The sequence below is a fragment of the Nicotiana tomentosiformis genome, chromosome 2 (assembly GCF_000390325.3).
Source record: "Nicotiana tomentosiformis chromosome 2, ASM39032v3, whole genome shotgun sequence".
NCBI classification, from domain to species: Eukaryota; Viridiplantae; Streptophyta; class Magnoliopsida; order Solanales; family Solanaceae; genus Nicotiana; species Nicotiana tomentosiformis.
In genome coordinates this window covers 30,506,394-30,521,910 of record NC_090813.1, presented here as the reverse complement: position 1 = coordinate 30,521,910, position 15,517 = coordinate 30,506,394, and positions in this window count along the sequence as shown.

The window sequence follows — 15,517 nt, the reverse complement described above, 5'->3', positions numbered from 1 at the left end:
AAAGAGGCGCATAAAAAAAGGTAAAAAAAATCTTTTATTCCGTGGTTAGTTGACACCCCTTCTGATCTTAAGCCATGTTAATGTGTGAGAATGTGTTGGAGAATATACCTGTGTCACATCATATAAGAGTTACCAAAATGGTTTCTAAGAATTTGAGCTTCTCTCTTAATTCAAGCGATCGAGACTGCTTGTTTACTCTATTGTATATTCTCGCCTCTCTCCCCCTCATTGTTGAGAGGCGAGAATATGTATGTTCTGTGTTAGAATAAATTATTTTTTTCATTTTCTGTTCTGTTCACATATTCAAATAGGCTACTCATTTTATTCCTCATGAAATCTTATAGGTGACATTGTTGCACACTAATCTAATTTCCAATGGATAAATCTCGGATTAGAATGCCAAGGAACACATCAGAGTATTTACTTGGTTTGAATCAATTCTAGATTTTGCATTTAACAATGGATCTATAGAACAACAACAACAACAACAACCCAGTATAATTCCACTAGTGGGGTCCGAAGAGGATAGTTTGTACGCAGACCTTACCCCTACCCTAAGGTAGAGAGGCTGTTTCCGATAGACCCTCGGCTCTCTCCCTCCAAGAACTCCACACCTTGCTCTAGGGGTGACTCGAACTCACAATCTCTTGATTGGAAGTGGAGGGTGCTCACCACTAGAGCAATCCACTCTTGTCTAAATGTCCATGTCCTAAATGTGGTTCTAGGAAGTGGCAGACTAGAAATATAGTATTTGATCATTTGATCGACAAGCCGTTCCCTCAAAATTATGTCACTTAGGTTATACATGGGGAAATGAATGTATTGCATAATCCTGAAAATATAGAGGCCACTCAAGATGCATCACCCATTGAAAATCCTGTAGAAATATTGATTAATGAAGCATTCGGGGGTTTAAGGCATGTGTGTGTTGATGTAGGTCCATCACAAGTAGTAAGAGAAGAAAAAATGCTACATGATATGGCCACTTCAAATAACAAAGATTTTTTTGAGTTGCTTAGAGATGGACGTCAAGAATTATATGAAGGATCTTAGTACTGAAAGTTGAAATTTTTGTTAAAGCTTTATCACATAAAATGTTTGTCTGGGTTAAGTGACAAGGGAATGACTATGATACTAGATCTACTCAGATATGCATTTAAATTTGCAAAGATTCCTGATTCTTTTTATGAAGCCAAGAAAACCATCAGTAAGTTGTATCTTGATTATATCAAAATAGATGCTTGTCCAAATGATTGCATGTTGTACTGGAAATATGATGTTAATGCAAAAGCATACAAGTATTGTCACACTTTTAGATGGAAGTCCGAGAAGGAGAGCAATAAAGACCATACGCCTACTACAAGTAAGAAACAAAAGAAGAAGAAAAAGAAGAAGCCCGCAAAAAATTTGCGCTACTTTCCATTAAACCAAGATTACAAAGATTGTTCATGTGCTCTAAGATTGCAGAGCATATGAGATGGCATGCAGAGGATGGTAACAAAGATGGAACCATAAGACACCCCAAAGATGGTGAGACATGGAAGAGGTTTGATCCAACTTTTCCTAAATTTTCTTCTAATCCTCGAAATGTTCGATTAGGCCTAGCTAGTGATGATTTCAATCCTTTTGGTACAATGAATACTAATTATAGCATTTGGCATGCAATTTTGGTTTCATATAACCTTCCTCCTTGGTTGTGTATGACGCAACCAAATTTTATCCTCTCAAAGATCATTCCAGGTCCACGTATGACGGGGAATAATATAGATGTATACCTCCAACCCCTTATTAAGGAGTTGAATGAGTTATGGAGTGAAAGTGCGGACACTTTTGATTCATCAAAAGATGAAATATTTAGAATGTGAGCAGCTTTTATGTGGACAGTTAGCGACTTTCCTGGACATGATATCTTATCTGGTATGAATACACATACTGGTCTTGCATGCCCCTCTTGTAATTTTAACGCAGAACTTTGTCGATTTCTTCATAGTAGAAAGTGGTATTTTATTGGACATCGTCGATTTTTGGGAAGAAATCATAAATGTAGAATGATGAGACATCGTTTTGATGGAAATGTCGAAAAGAGGACCCCCCTCCCCCCAAAGAAGTTATCAGGAACAGATATTTTACAACAAGTAAAAGATATCAATGTCACATTTGGAAGACAAGCAGAATTAAATGGCAAAAGGAAAAGAACTAGGAAAATGAGTGTTGGCGAAGGTGCAACTCTGCAATGGAGAAAAAAAAGCATATTCTTTGATCTTTCATATTGGGAGTCTAATTCGTTGCGCCATAATTTAGATGGTATGCATATTGAAAAGAATGTGTTTGACAATATTATATACTCTTTGCTAAATAATAAAGAAAAATCAAAGGATCATATTAGGGCTCGAAGAGCTCTACAAGATATGGGTATAAGGTGTGATCTTTGGCTGGATGAGAATGATGAATGTCGGCTTGGTGCATTTACAATTCCATAGGAGAAGAAAGTGGCCTTCCTTAAGACTTTAAAGAATATCTCAGTGTCAGATGGTTATTCAAGTAATATATCTCGTTGTATTTATTTGGATCAAAAAAGGATCTTTGGATTAAAAAGTCATGATTGTCATATCCTTATGGAACAATTATTACCGATAGCAATTCGCAATGTGCTTCCAAAACAGGTTGTCCCAACTTTGGTAGAGCTTTCCTCCTTTTTAGGCATCTTTGTCTGAAAAGCTTAAGCCTCTCAGACCTAAAAAAAGCTACAAAATCGGATTGTGGAAACACTTTGCCATCTAGAGATGTTGTTCCCTCCATCATGTTTTACTGTAATGGTTCATCTAACTGTTCATCTAGTGGATGAAGTAATACAGGGTGGCCCGGTGCATTATCGGTGGATGTATTTTGTTGAAAGGTAAATTATATCTTATTCAAAATTATTTTAATTGATCCTATAATAGTATTTCAATGTAAATGATTTTTCTAACTCTATATTATTTTGGTTATAGATTATTAGGTCATTTCAAGTCCCTTGTAGGTAACAAATCACAACTAGAAGGTTCCATAGCTGATGATTACATAGTTGAAGAAGCCCTAACTCTTTATTCTCGTTACTTTGAGGAAATTGAGTCAAGGTTAAATCAGCCCAAACGTATAAACGATGAACCAAATTGTAATGAGGATTCCTAAAGGTCATCTATGTTCCCTCAACAAGGTAAACCTGTTGGAGTCTCCATTATAGAACCATTGACTCTTTTGGAGAAAACTCAAGCTCATCGATATGTGTTACTTAATTGCGCAGCACTAAATTTATTGAGTAAGAAATTTGAATTGATTTGATTTATAAGAAAAGTTTAGAGTAATTGGATTAAACTTGATGCATATAACACATTTGTAGTGAATTTAGACATCACATCAGAAGAAGTAGAGGCCGGAGACTTTCATCAACAGAGGTAGAGAGGAGAGTTAGTAAAGAGTTCCCTGATTAGTTTCCTAAGCGAGTGAGTGAATGATATTAGAATGTTTCTTGATTAGTTTCCTAAGCTTTCTTGTATCAATTTTTAATTTCTAACAGAAATGTGATGTTTATTTAGATTATGAATTCGAATATAGCAGGCACTATCTCTGATGATATGAAGTTCTTAGCACAAGGTCCAGTACAAGATGTAAGAAGATTCAGTGCTTATAATATTAATGGATTTAAATTTCGGACTTTGTCTAGAGAACAAGGATCAAAAACTCAAAATAGTAGAGTTTTTCTTGTCTCTGACACTTCTTATGTTGCATCTAGTACAGATAGATATGCAAGACAAGCAGACCTGCCATATTATGGGAAGTTGGAAGATATTATTGAGCTTAATTATTATGGTCGATTCAAGGTTGTTCTCTTTAAATGTCAGTGGGCTGACACTACTCGGAACAGAGGGTTCAAAACAGATGTTTGGAAGTTTAATTGTGTTAACTTCTCTAAATTGATTCACACTAGTGATCGTGAGGATGATGATCCATCGTGAAGAATAAGGAGTAAGCTAAGATAATTGAAGCAAGCTAATGCTGGTCTTTGTATCTGAAAATCTGATCATTTGAGATCACAAACGTATTGAAAGACTTATTTCATGCCTTATATAGACTTGTCATCAGCCTAAACAAGTGATTTAGCTAACTATGTCCATTTCCTATATCACTTCTTCTATTTTATATCAGTCATAGGAAATTCGGTACCCTGTGTAACGACCCAGTCGGTCATTTTACCTTCTACAATCTCGTTCCCCTAAATAAGAATACCTAAATGTGCTTTTACTATTTTATGACTTGCGAGGATGGTTAGTTCGAGATTCAGAAGGGTTCGGGTTGAAATCGGAACACTTGGTTCCTTACTTTGGCTTTAAAATGCCAAGTTTGACTTCGGTCAACGTTTTCAGTAAACAAACTCAGAATTGGAATTTGACGATTACAATAGGTTCGTATGATAATTTTGGACTAGGGCGTATGTTGGATCGGATTTTGAAAAACCCGGGAGCGTTTCAGCACTTAATAGTGAAAGTTGACTATTTAAAGGTTTTAAGGTTATTTAAATTTGGTTTGGAGTATGTTTTGGAGTAATCGAGGTCCGTTTGGAATTCCGAGCCTGGGAATAGTTCTGTATGGTGATCTAAGACTTGCACGCAAAATTTGGTATCATTCAGAGTAGTCTAAGTATGATTTGACGCATTCGGAGCAATTTGAAAACTTGAAGTTCATATTTTGATTCAATTCGGTTTTGGGGTGCGATTCTTGGTTTCGTTGTTGATTTACGCGTTTCGAAAGTTCGAACAGGTCTGTATTATGTTTACAGACTTGTTGGTGTATTTGGACGGAGTCCCGAGTGGATCGGGTGAGTTTTGAACCACCCGAAGCTAAGTTGAAAAAACCAGAAATTCCAGTTCTGGTTTCCTTCTTCGTGAATGCAGAAGGACTCCCGCGTTCGTGATTAAGGAATTTGGGAGATGGGAAAAAGGATCCGAGCCCATCCAAATGATGTTCAGCGGGCTAAACCCAAGTAGCTCTGGCCCATGATCCCCTGGGAACTTAGGCCTACACGTTCGCGAAGGCACTCTCGCGTTCGCGTAGAAGGACGGGGATCAGTGTATTTTACCTTTCGCGAAGGGTAGGCCAGGTAAGCCTTCGCGTTCGCGAAGCACATTATAAGGGCCTGAGAATTTTTCCTTCACGAACGCGAGGCCTTTACCGCGTTCGCGAAGATGGACTTTGTTGTGCTGGGCAGAATGCCTTTAAAACGGGGCTCAACCATTTTTGAGCCTATTTCTTCCATTCATGGGCGATTTTAGAGCTTCTTGAGAGGGGTATCCAACTAGCAACTTGGAGGTAACTTAATTCTACTTATTATGAGTTAAATACATAGATTATGGGTAGATTATAACATGTAAATTGTGAAAATCAAGGGTTTAGATAAAAAATCTAGATTTTGATAAAAATGAGATTTTAACCACGAAAATGGTTATGGAATGAGATAAAAATTGTATATTTGAGTTCTTGAGATTATGGGTAACGATTTCCTCCAAAAATTTTCAAAATCCAGGTACGTAGACCCGGGATGAATTTTAAAAATTTTACCAATTTGGGTTGAGTAATTAATCTAATAATCTAATTTCGAATTATTGAGCATGCATTGATTAAATTATATAACATTTGGCTAGTTTCGGATTTTTCGGCACCAAATTGAGGCTTTAACGCGAAATCGCGACCAGGCAGTTAGCTTTGAGACGAGGTAAGTCTCTTGTCTAATCTTGTAAGAGGGAATTTATCCCATATGTGTTTCAAATAATTAATTGTCTCTAATTGTTGGGGTTACGTACGTACGAGGTGATAAGAGTCCGTACGTATCTACTTTTATGCTATTGTTCGGGTAGTGTTTAGGACCCAATTCATGAGTTAATTGAAATTATTACATCATACTTGTAAAATTAAAAATGTCTAAATCATATTAGTAATTGTTGAAAAAATTGTGGAAGTTCGCTTATGAAATTAGTATTATTGTTGCATAAAACCTCTATAATATCCAAGTCAAATGCTTATAAAACATTCTCCTCTTCTTGGGGAGCAGGCCGAACGCCTCGACAGTAGATAAATGCATCTATGGTTCATGACGCTCGACCCTCGGCAGTGTATATATTATTCCGGATCGGGCCGTATAGCCTCAGCAGAAATCGTGCTTAAGAATAAAAATTATTCGGTGCTTTGATATTTATTTTATTGCAACTTGTGAAGATAAATGATTATTTGAAATTTTGTTTTGTCAAATTGTGAAGAATTATTATTTTTGCCTGCTAAGGAGAATTTATTATTGATCACATAAATTGTGTTTATTTAAATATTTCTATCTTAATATTATTGACCCATAGTGAGTGTCAAAGTCGACCTTTCATCACTACTTTTTCGAGATTAGACTTGATACTTACTAGGTACACGTTGTTTACGTACTTATGCTACGCTTGCTGCACTCTGTGCAGGATATGATACAGGTACATCAGGTGGTCCTACCGGTGCGCATCCCCATTATCCCGAGGCCTAGTGATGAGCTGCCTTCCCTGAGCCATTCCGCAGCATCTAGTGTCTCTCTTTTTATTTGTATTCTGTCTATTTTATGTTCAGACAGTATTTTGGATTTTGTATATTCTACTATATGCTCATACACTTGTGACACTAGATCTTGGCACACACACGCTAGTAGAATTGTAGTTTTGAACTATTACCTGGTTTTATTTATTTAAACCGTTTATTCTCTTAAATCTTGCAAATAAGGAAAGTTTAATTACTCGGAAACTTATTAAAAGAGGAAATATATGTTTAATTTATTAGTTGGCTTGCCCATCGGTGACGTTGGGTATTATCACGACCTATAGGTGAAATTGGATCGTGACACCCTGCTTTTCCATTCTTGCTCATGGTGATTCTCATTCTTCGTCAACTATTAATTTGAACTCTAACTGCTAACTTACTCAAACAAGTTTAAGGAAAAGGGAGCCAAGGAAAAGAACGTACTAAAAATATTTCTCAAGAATCAGTTGGCATATCATCAGTCAAGGACTATTTAAGTGGGAGTAGCTTTTTCTTTTTCAATTCTATAGAACATCAAAATATTACGAGAAAGAAATGCATTCCTAGACAAATACATTCCTGTTGGTTTAATTGTAACAATGAGTTTTGTATGTGTAAGAAAAAATTGAGTTAGCTTTGAGTCAAAGCACCATGGACGAGTCTCAAATTTCGCCAAATGATGCCTTTGGTAAGGTGCTAGGAAAGAGCACTCTGGAAGGGTGAGGTGTTTGGGATTAGGACCTGTCCCTAGTAGAGTTTTTAAACAAGTAAGACCTCGTTTTGGTGGTACAAGTGCTTCAAGTAGTGAAGGTTCATGTTCGTCCCAATACCAACAGAACCATAATAAAATGATGAATGCTCACAAGCTAATGATGAATACTTTCAAAGCATATATGATAATGAAAGAAGGGACAATACCAGAACAGTTTGCGGCACGGTTTCTCCTACAACAATAAGTAAGGTTCTTCAAATTTTTCCACTTAAATTTGTCTGTTCGCAAAGATAGAGTGGCTTAGGTTAGTACTATTCTTGTAGAACCTAGAGTTACTGCATTGTCTGATTTGGGCATAATTTTTTTAAAATTAGGAGCATAATGCAATATAAAATTAATCTTTTATTTGGTTATTTTTATTAGTTGCTAGTTATTATTGGTTTTACTGACTTGTATACATTACCAATACTCTTTGACTGCTCCAATAAAGTATATCTGCACAAACATCTCTTTTCTCAATCCAATAAAGAAAAGAAAGACTGCAATGTTGATCTAAATTTGAGTTTCAAGTACAAAGGAAACTTGAAAAGTTACACTTATTTACTTACAGTACTTAGTAGAACCTAGAGTAATTGCAATGTCTAATTCTTGCATGATTTTTATACTTTGCTTTTTCTTTTTATGCAGCCAAGTGATGCGGACAGTGGACCCCTTTCGCCCATGGACGCAAGAAGATCATGCGGTGATAGTAATTCTAGTGACAACCGTTGATTTTATTGTAATTATCTTAGATAATTAATTGTGACAATATAGTTGGGTGGTTGGAGCGGATGTTAGAATGTTGGAGTGAATGTTTTGTGTTTAAATTTAGTTTTTGAGTCTAATAATGCTACTTAATGTTGACAATTTAGTTTTAAAGACTAATGATATTTTATGACAATATTTTATGATTTTATGATATATTGTCGATTTCTCTTAACTTTAAAATATTTTTTTTTTTTTTTGCTTTGATTATGATTTACAGCTTAATTAGTGATTTTGTCAATAATATGTGAATTAAAAAAATTCAATGAATCCGAGGTTGTGACTGCAGGAGCTTTAAATATAAGCTAATAAAAAATTTTTAAAATTATATTGCGGAGGTTTCAAACTGTCGCAATTCGTAATTGAAAATTATTTTAGAAAGATTAAAATTTTAGATTTGCGGGGATCAACCGCCGCGAAGTAACCGCCGCTACTTAGTTCTGGCGGTCAGCAAAAACTGCCGCAGATTGATTGCGGCGACTCTTATTATGGGGGTTTTAGTGACTGCCGCAACAACATATTGCGAGGATTTTAAACCGTCACAAACCTTAAAAATAACCCCGCAATTAGGTCATTTTTTTGTAGTGTTAATTTGACTACAATCACTCATATTATAATTAAATTGAACTTTGGAGGACCAAAGAGGTTGCACATAGTATATTGTCAAGGAAATCTTTAGCAAGTTAAAGATAAAGTACAAAATAACAATATGAATTAATGTGTGTAGTTCTATTGTTATTTTATGTATTAAGCTATTTGTAGTTAAGTATCTCCTCTTTCTCTCACATTACATCTTGTATTTATTTTTTTCAAGCATAGAATTATTTTGACTCTATTGTCTGCTGGAAGTACATATCTATCGAGGACCGGAAGTAAAAAAGTAGTCTTTATAATTTAGTATTATTCAAGAGCATTTCCATAGTTAAGTTTGAAAGAAATTATCACATTGAGTACAAAGAATTGATCAGACTTAATTCCCGAATAGGATTGGGATTTCATGATTGAAGAACATAGTAGAATGACTTCCTTTTGCTTATTTGTTTTCCCAATATGACCTATCTGCACGAATACTTCAGTTATGTCATCCTCACTAAATTTTAAATGTCCTAATAAGTGATATATTTTTTAATTATTAAAAGTCTAACCGTTAATAATTTTACAGAATTAACTCCTGGAATATGTTTGTTACATAAATATAAATTAGTGCTCTATATTGAAATTCTGGCCAAATTTTTCACTACTATTCCCAATTATAAAGAAACAAATAAGACTCTAATTTTGTTAAAAACACATCAGTTCTTTCAAAATAATTTCGAATATGTTTATGATTTGCAATAATATAACACAATGTCAATCTCAAAAGTTGAACATAATCTTTTGCTGAGACATGATTTTTCACATGAACAATTAGATATTGTACTTATTAGAAGAATATTAATGTCGACAACAAAATCTTTAATCATGACAAAGCGGTCAAAGAGACAGAAGGGAATATACACCAAAAATATTATTTATAAATAGGAGTTAGGCGAGATACAACACAACATACTTGTATCTCATATAATAAAATATATACATTTACACAATATAAGTAACATATTTTATGCGGTACACGCGTACAACACACGTACACTAAAACTAGTTTTTTAAAGCAGGTATAAGTTAAAAAGGATTTTTTTTAAATATTTTTATTTATTTTTTATTTATTCAAAAGGAAAGAATCTAAAGTCATGGAAGCCAAGTGATTGCTCCAGGACGTAATCAATTACGACAATATATATGTTTCTTAAAAGAAAAAAAGTTTTTAAAAGTTTTTCAGAAAAATAATATTTTTCTCATAATAGTCAACTCTCAATGTCTCGATGACATATAATTTATTAAAAAAAGTTAACTTCTTAAAATTTCAGAAAACAAAGGTAGCACCACAATTAATTAATACTACTTGGCTTGTTGGCTGTTGGATCTTGGCTCACATGAGCATTCGCTTCCTTTAGCCAAGAAAAAGTGGTACGGGACAAGTGCAATCACAAGCGTAGACATCGAAACTTTAGCGGATCAAGCAAAATCTTAAATTCAAGATAGTACAAGACTCTTGAAATCTCTATCAGAGTTTCTTGAAGGTTACTCTACCCTAACCCTAACACACACCTATATAAAAGGATACATATTCCCTTGAAGAGGGTCTCAAAAATCCCATAAACTCTTGGCATATTAACAAAGAGATCAAAATATGACCGGATACTTTTTGACAATCAAATAATTCAAGAAGTTGGAGATCAAATACATCCCTAGGAGGTCTGCATCATCCTACATTCGAGAAGAATCAAGGGAGAAACAAAATTATACTCACAATTGATTAGTAAAAATATTTTTCTCTTATTTTGTGCTTCCAATTTATTTTTCATATCTTGAAAATTTGTTGCAAACAATAAATACCGACCGTTGTTTAGAGAGAGAGAAATATTATTAACTTGCCAATTTGTTATTTCACCTGATTATAAGAAAATAATAAAATAGATCAAAATGAATTTCTTGTAAATTTAGCGAGGATAAAAAAGAAAAAAAATACAAAGATCAAAATTTGGTCAAATAGGTTCTAATTGTTCAAATTGATTCAAAAGTTACGTTGGTACAATTTTTCGAACGTGCAAGTATGCCCATTTTATTTCTCTACCTCTTCATTATATGTATCGAAATTCATACCGGGATTATCAATTTATCTACTGCTAATAACGCTTGGGACCCCATCAAACTTTTCAGTAACTATCCTGCCTTATCTCATCTACTCTTTGCTGATGATCTTACCTTATTTGCGAAAGCGAATACCAAAAATATTGCTATCATTAATAGTGTGCTTCAACAATTTGGTTCTCTTGCGGGCCAAAAGATTAACCATGCTAAATCCAAAATAATATTCTCTCCGAATATTCCTCAATATACACAATTAGTTGTCTCCACTGTTCTTAATATGTGTATCTCTACTATAGTAGGTCAATACTTAGGACTTCCAATTAAAAATTTCAACCTAAAAGCCAAGACTACCAATATATCTTAGACCGCGTGAACAATAATCATTTTCAGGGTTGGAAAACTAAGTTTCTCAATCTTGCCGGCCGAACCACTTTGATCAAATCCGTCCTTGCTTCCATTCCTACATATATATGCCATGCAAGGTAATATTTTACCAACCAAAACTATAAAAAGTATTGACAAAATTCAAAGGAATTTTCTTTGGGGTTTTACGCCTGACAAAAAGAAAATTCACGTAGTTAAGTGGGACAATGTAACCTTACCACGTCAAAAAGGAGGTCTAGGCATTCAAAAAACAAAAGGCAAGAATTTTGCGCTAATTGCGGGTTTAGCATGGCGATTCCGCCACAACCCCCATGCCCCTTGGGTTAAAGTTCTTTCTTCTAAATACCGTCTAGATCGACCTACCACACTTGACACTCCTCATCGGGCCAATGCTTCCTTTATTTGGAAAAGTCTCCTCAAGGGTTACGCATTTACTACCAAGGGAACTAAGTGGCATATTGGATCGGGTTCGGATATCAATTTTTGGCATGATATTTGGCTTCCCAACAATTTCACGATTATGAGTCTTATCCACGGCCCCTTACAACTATTTGAATCTATCTTAACACTATCCCACCTTTTACAGAATAATCAATGGTAATTTCAAAATCTTTCTTTTATCCCCCCTCCTACTATCTCTACCCTCATCCATAGTACATACTTCACCTCTTACTCATCACGCCCCGATACGTTCTGCTGGTTCCCCAATCAAAGCAACATTTTTTTTCACGAAATCGGTATACCAACTATATCTTCAGGAACTTCAATCTGCTGAGATGAATGCTGCCCCACTCTCCTGGATTTGGACATTACATATACCTAATAACTTAATATATTCCTATGGTTAGTGCTGCAAAACCGACTTCCTACCGCTGCTTACCTTCACTCTTTACGTATTCTTCCTCATCCCACCTGTCAATCATGTCGTTTTGCTCCAAAAACCATAAAACACTTGTTTTGGGACTGCGGCAACGTCAAACCATTGTGGACTTTCTTCGATGTTAACAGTACTGGTCCCAACTTTAACGATTGGCTTCACGATCAATGTCGTCAAACTCAAAACCTCTTTAGCTACCAAGGCCTTCAGGTTCCTGCGATGTTAATAGTTCCCTTCATTCTTTGGCATATTTGGATAACACATAATCATAATCTTTTTAATAACCTTCACAATCAGGTGTCTGTTAATAATATTATGTACCATATTATAGAATTTCACTTTCTCTCACTGGCTCATCATCCTACAACTGTCACGCACACTCTTTATATCAAATGGCACCTTCCATCTGAACGTTTTTTCAAACTTAACATGGATGGTGCCTTTGATCCAGCTACCCTAAAAGCTGGTGCCACGGGAATTTTTTGTAATCATAACAGTCAATGGATTCGTGAAGTGCTCCACTGCAACTGAATCTGAATTATCAGCACTTTTGATTTGTCTACAGTTAGCTAAGGAATTAAAATTGTCTCCCCTTCAGATAGAGACTGATTCGCATATACTATGCTCCATGATCGAACATGAAAATGAACTTCACTCACACATTCTTTCTGATTGCAGGTCATTGATACTGGAGTTGGGTCAAGTGGAGCTTAGGCATATCTACCGCGAAGCAAATACTACCGCAGATGTCTTGGCTAAGCATGGATTGAACCTCACCCCTCTGATGGCAGACAATTGTGGCAACCCTTACACTACTTATCCCCCCCCCCCCCCCCGCTCCAGCTTTGTGTTACTCGCTTTCAATAACGATTGTTCTGGAGACTTGTCCACTCGAACAGTCCCAATTTGTAATAACTATAACTCTCACGTTACTTAATTGTTTTTAATATAAGTATCTGATTTAGCAAAAAGAAAGTATGCCAACTTCTATAAATAGACTAATCTGTATATATAAAGTTGATAGGCTGATATGCAGTTCTTGATCAGTTTAGCTCTTTTGTTTTTCAAAAATGAAAAAAAAAAAAATTGACGAAAATTTGTATTACTATTATTTTAGAAATAAATCTCTTAGTCTGATATATATTTTTTATATAGGCTTATTTAAGCTTGAATTATGATATATTAAGTGTTGCTGAATAATGGATACATTTAATTAAGCAGAAGAAGAAGAAAAAAATGAGAAAGAAGGAATTTGCCACCCAAAAAAATGCAAAAAGGAGGTAAAAGATACGAGGGGTGCCACCCCAGCTTTACATAAATATATAGAGATATATAGATTGCATACCCACCTAATTAGATACATAATTGTTCTTCAAGGAATGAAAATTTCATTAATTTATTTTTTTCTCTATGATTAGCAGAAACATTAAACAATATAAGATCAATCAGATGACTGGCACAACATAATTTCCTAAGTAACTTTTTTTCTCTCTAGTTGTAATTAAATTTGAACAGATCTACTCCCATTCATGTTACAGAAATTCACTCTCGGACGAAAGTAACGCTCGATAAATGAATTTGCCTACATATTTTCCTTTGAACTAATTACTGCTTATTCGATTTGAGATTTAGAGAGCTAGTATGAACACTAAATTAAAGTAAATGCAGAAATTTGCCATATATATATATATATATATATATATATATATAGGGATAGTGAGAAATTAATTTGATCAGGCTAAACATGAAAGATGAATTAATGATTACTTGATGGGAAACATTGACTACCAAAAATACGTAGATCCAGAAGGTACTCAATTAATAATTTATCAACTGTATACTAGTAACTGATTTGCTTTATAATTATTAAACTATTCGTTTGCATGTGATATTAGATCCTTAAAACCTGCATATGTAAAAAGTCAAAGCCCTTTGAGGGTCAACTCAACATTTTAATACTTTTGCAAACACCCGAAGATTGCGAAAGCACATGGGAAATATTTTGGATTACTTGAAGGTACAAGGTGACCAATCCGTATATAGGGTACTGGTTTTGACTTTTGACATACACTTAATATTTTATTTTATTTTTGTTGGAAAAAATTCAAGAGAAATTCGTTGACGTTATTTTTCGGGCGTGTACCGGGTAATCTGCTCATTGTGTAATAATTCGTAAACTATACTGAAGATGTAAATCGCACTAGACAAGCCCGGTGCGGGGAACTCTGACTAAGGAGACTGCTAGTGAAGGGAATCGATTTCAGGTTTTCTATGTGGGAAATCACTCACCCAACCAACTCGCTAACCCTTGCGGGCTTACACTTAATATATTGATATTAATATTATATTCTCTTCATTTCATAAGCTACCCTAATGTAATTAGCTTTGATTATTCTTCCAACAATAGAAGCACTCAACCCCACGACTCTATCATTCTTCTATTAATTAAATGCCAACTTTGTATGATTGTTCATTTGTTTTTAAAAGCATTTAGTGCAATAATGTTTTTTTATAAATTATAACATGAATACAATTAATTAATCTTGAAGCGACTTCTCGTATAAAGTTATAGTAGGGTAGCATGCAAAGAGAGCGCAGCATGTGCATTTGCCATTACTAATCCATCTTAATCAAGTTATTCTCTATTTTTAAGTATGGAATCAATTACAAGAGCCTTTTTGAAGAAGAAATCTTATTATTACGTATCATTTAAGTTGGTTTGCTGTTTGCTTATTAATTTATCTAATAGTTAGATGCAGCTACCGTAGAATATTATACTGACACACAATAATGCTTTTGTTATTTTCTTCTTTTTTACTAAGGTTTTTATTTAATGCTTCTTTCATTTTACCACTTTTGGCTTATAATACGTAATATATATATGTGCCTGAAAAATCCTAAAAAGTATGCGAGTCTAAATATTGGGTATTGAATCGATATTATTAAAGAATTTAAAATCTTAAATTTATTAAATTAAAATTTTGAATCCATATTTATGGTGTGTGACAGTAGGACGGGGGAGGAGTCAAGCATGCTTGATTTATAGCCTTAAATATTAATGATAGCTAGCTGCAGGATTAGTTATGATCTTCTTGGAATTGAAGGGTTGGCGACAAATTAAATTGATGTATACGTAAATATGGTTTTATTACACCTTTTTGATGACCTTTTCTTTTTTGTTATCCTGTTTTTGCTTTCTTTCAAATATATATGTTTTGTTTTCTAATTACATGCACATGACACATCGTGGTTGAAGTTCAGCTTGCATGCTCGATCGATAGAAATTGATTAAATCTCAAGTTGCTAATCCAACTTTAATGTTTCTTGTGTAATTGAGTTCAATCCTAAGAACATTTGCCATGTATCATTGTATTTTTAAAATTATGGGTTCAAACCTATTACGTATTTATTATAATTTTAATGAATTTTTATACATAAATTTATGATTCACGTCGAAAGTACTGGGTTCA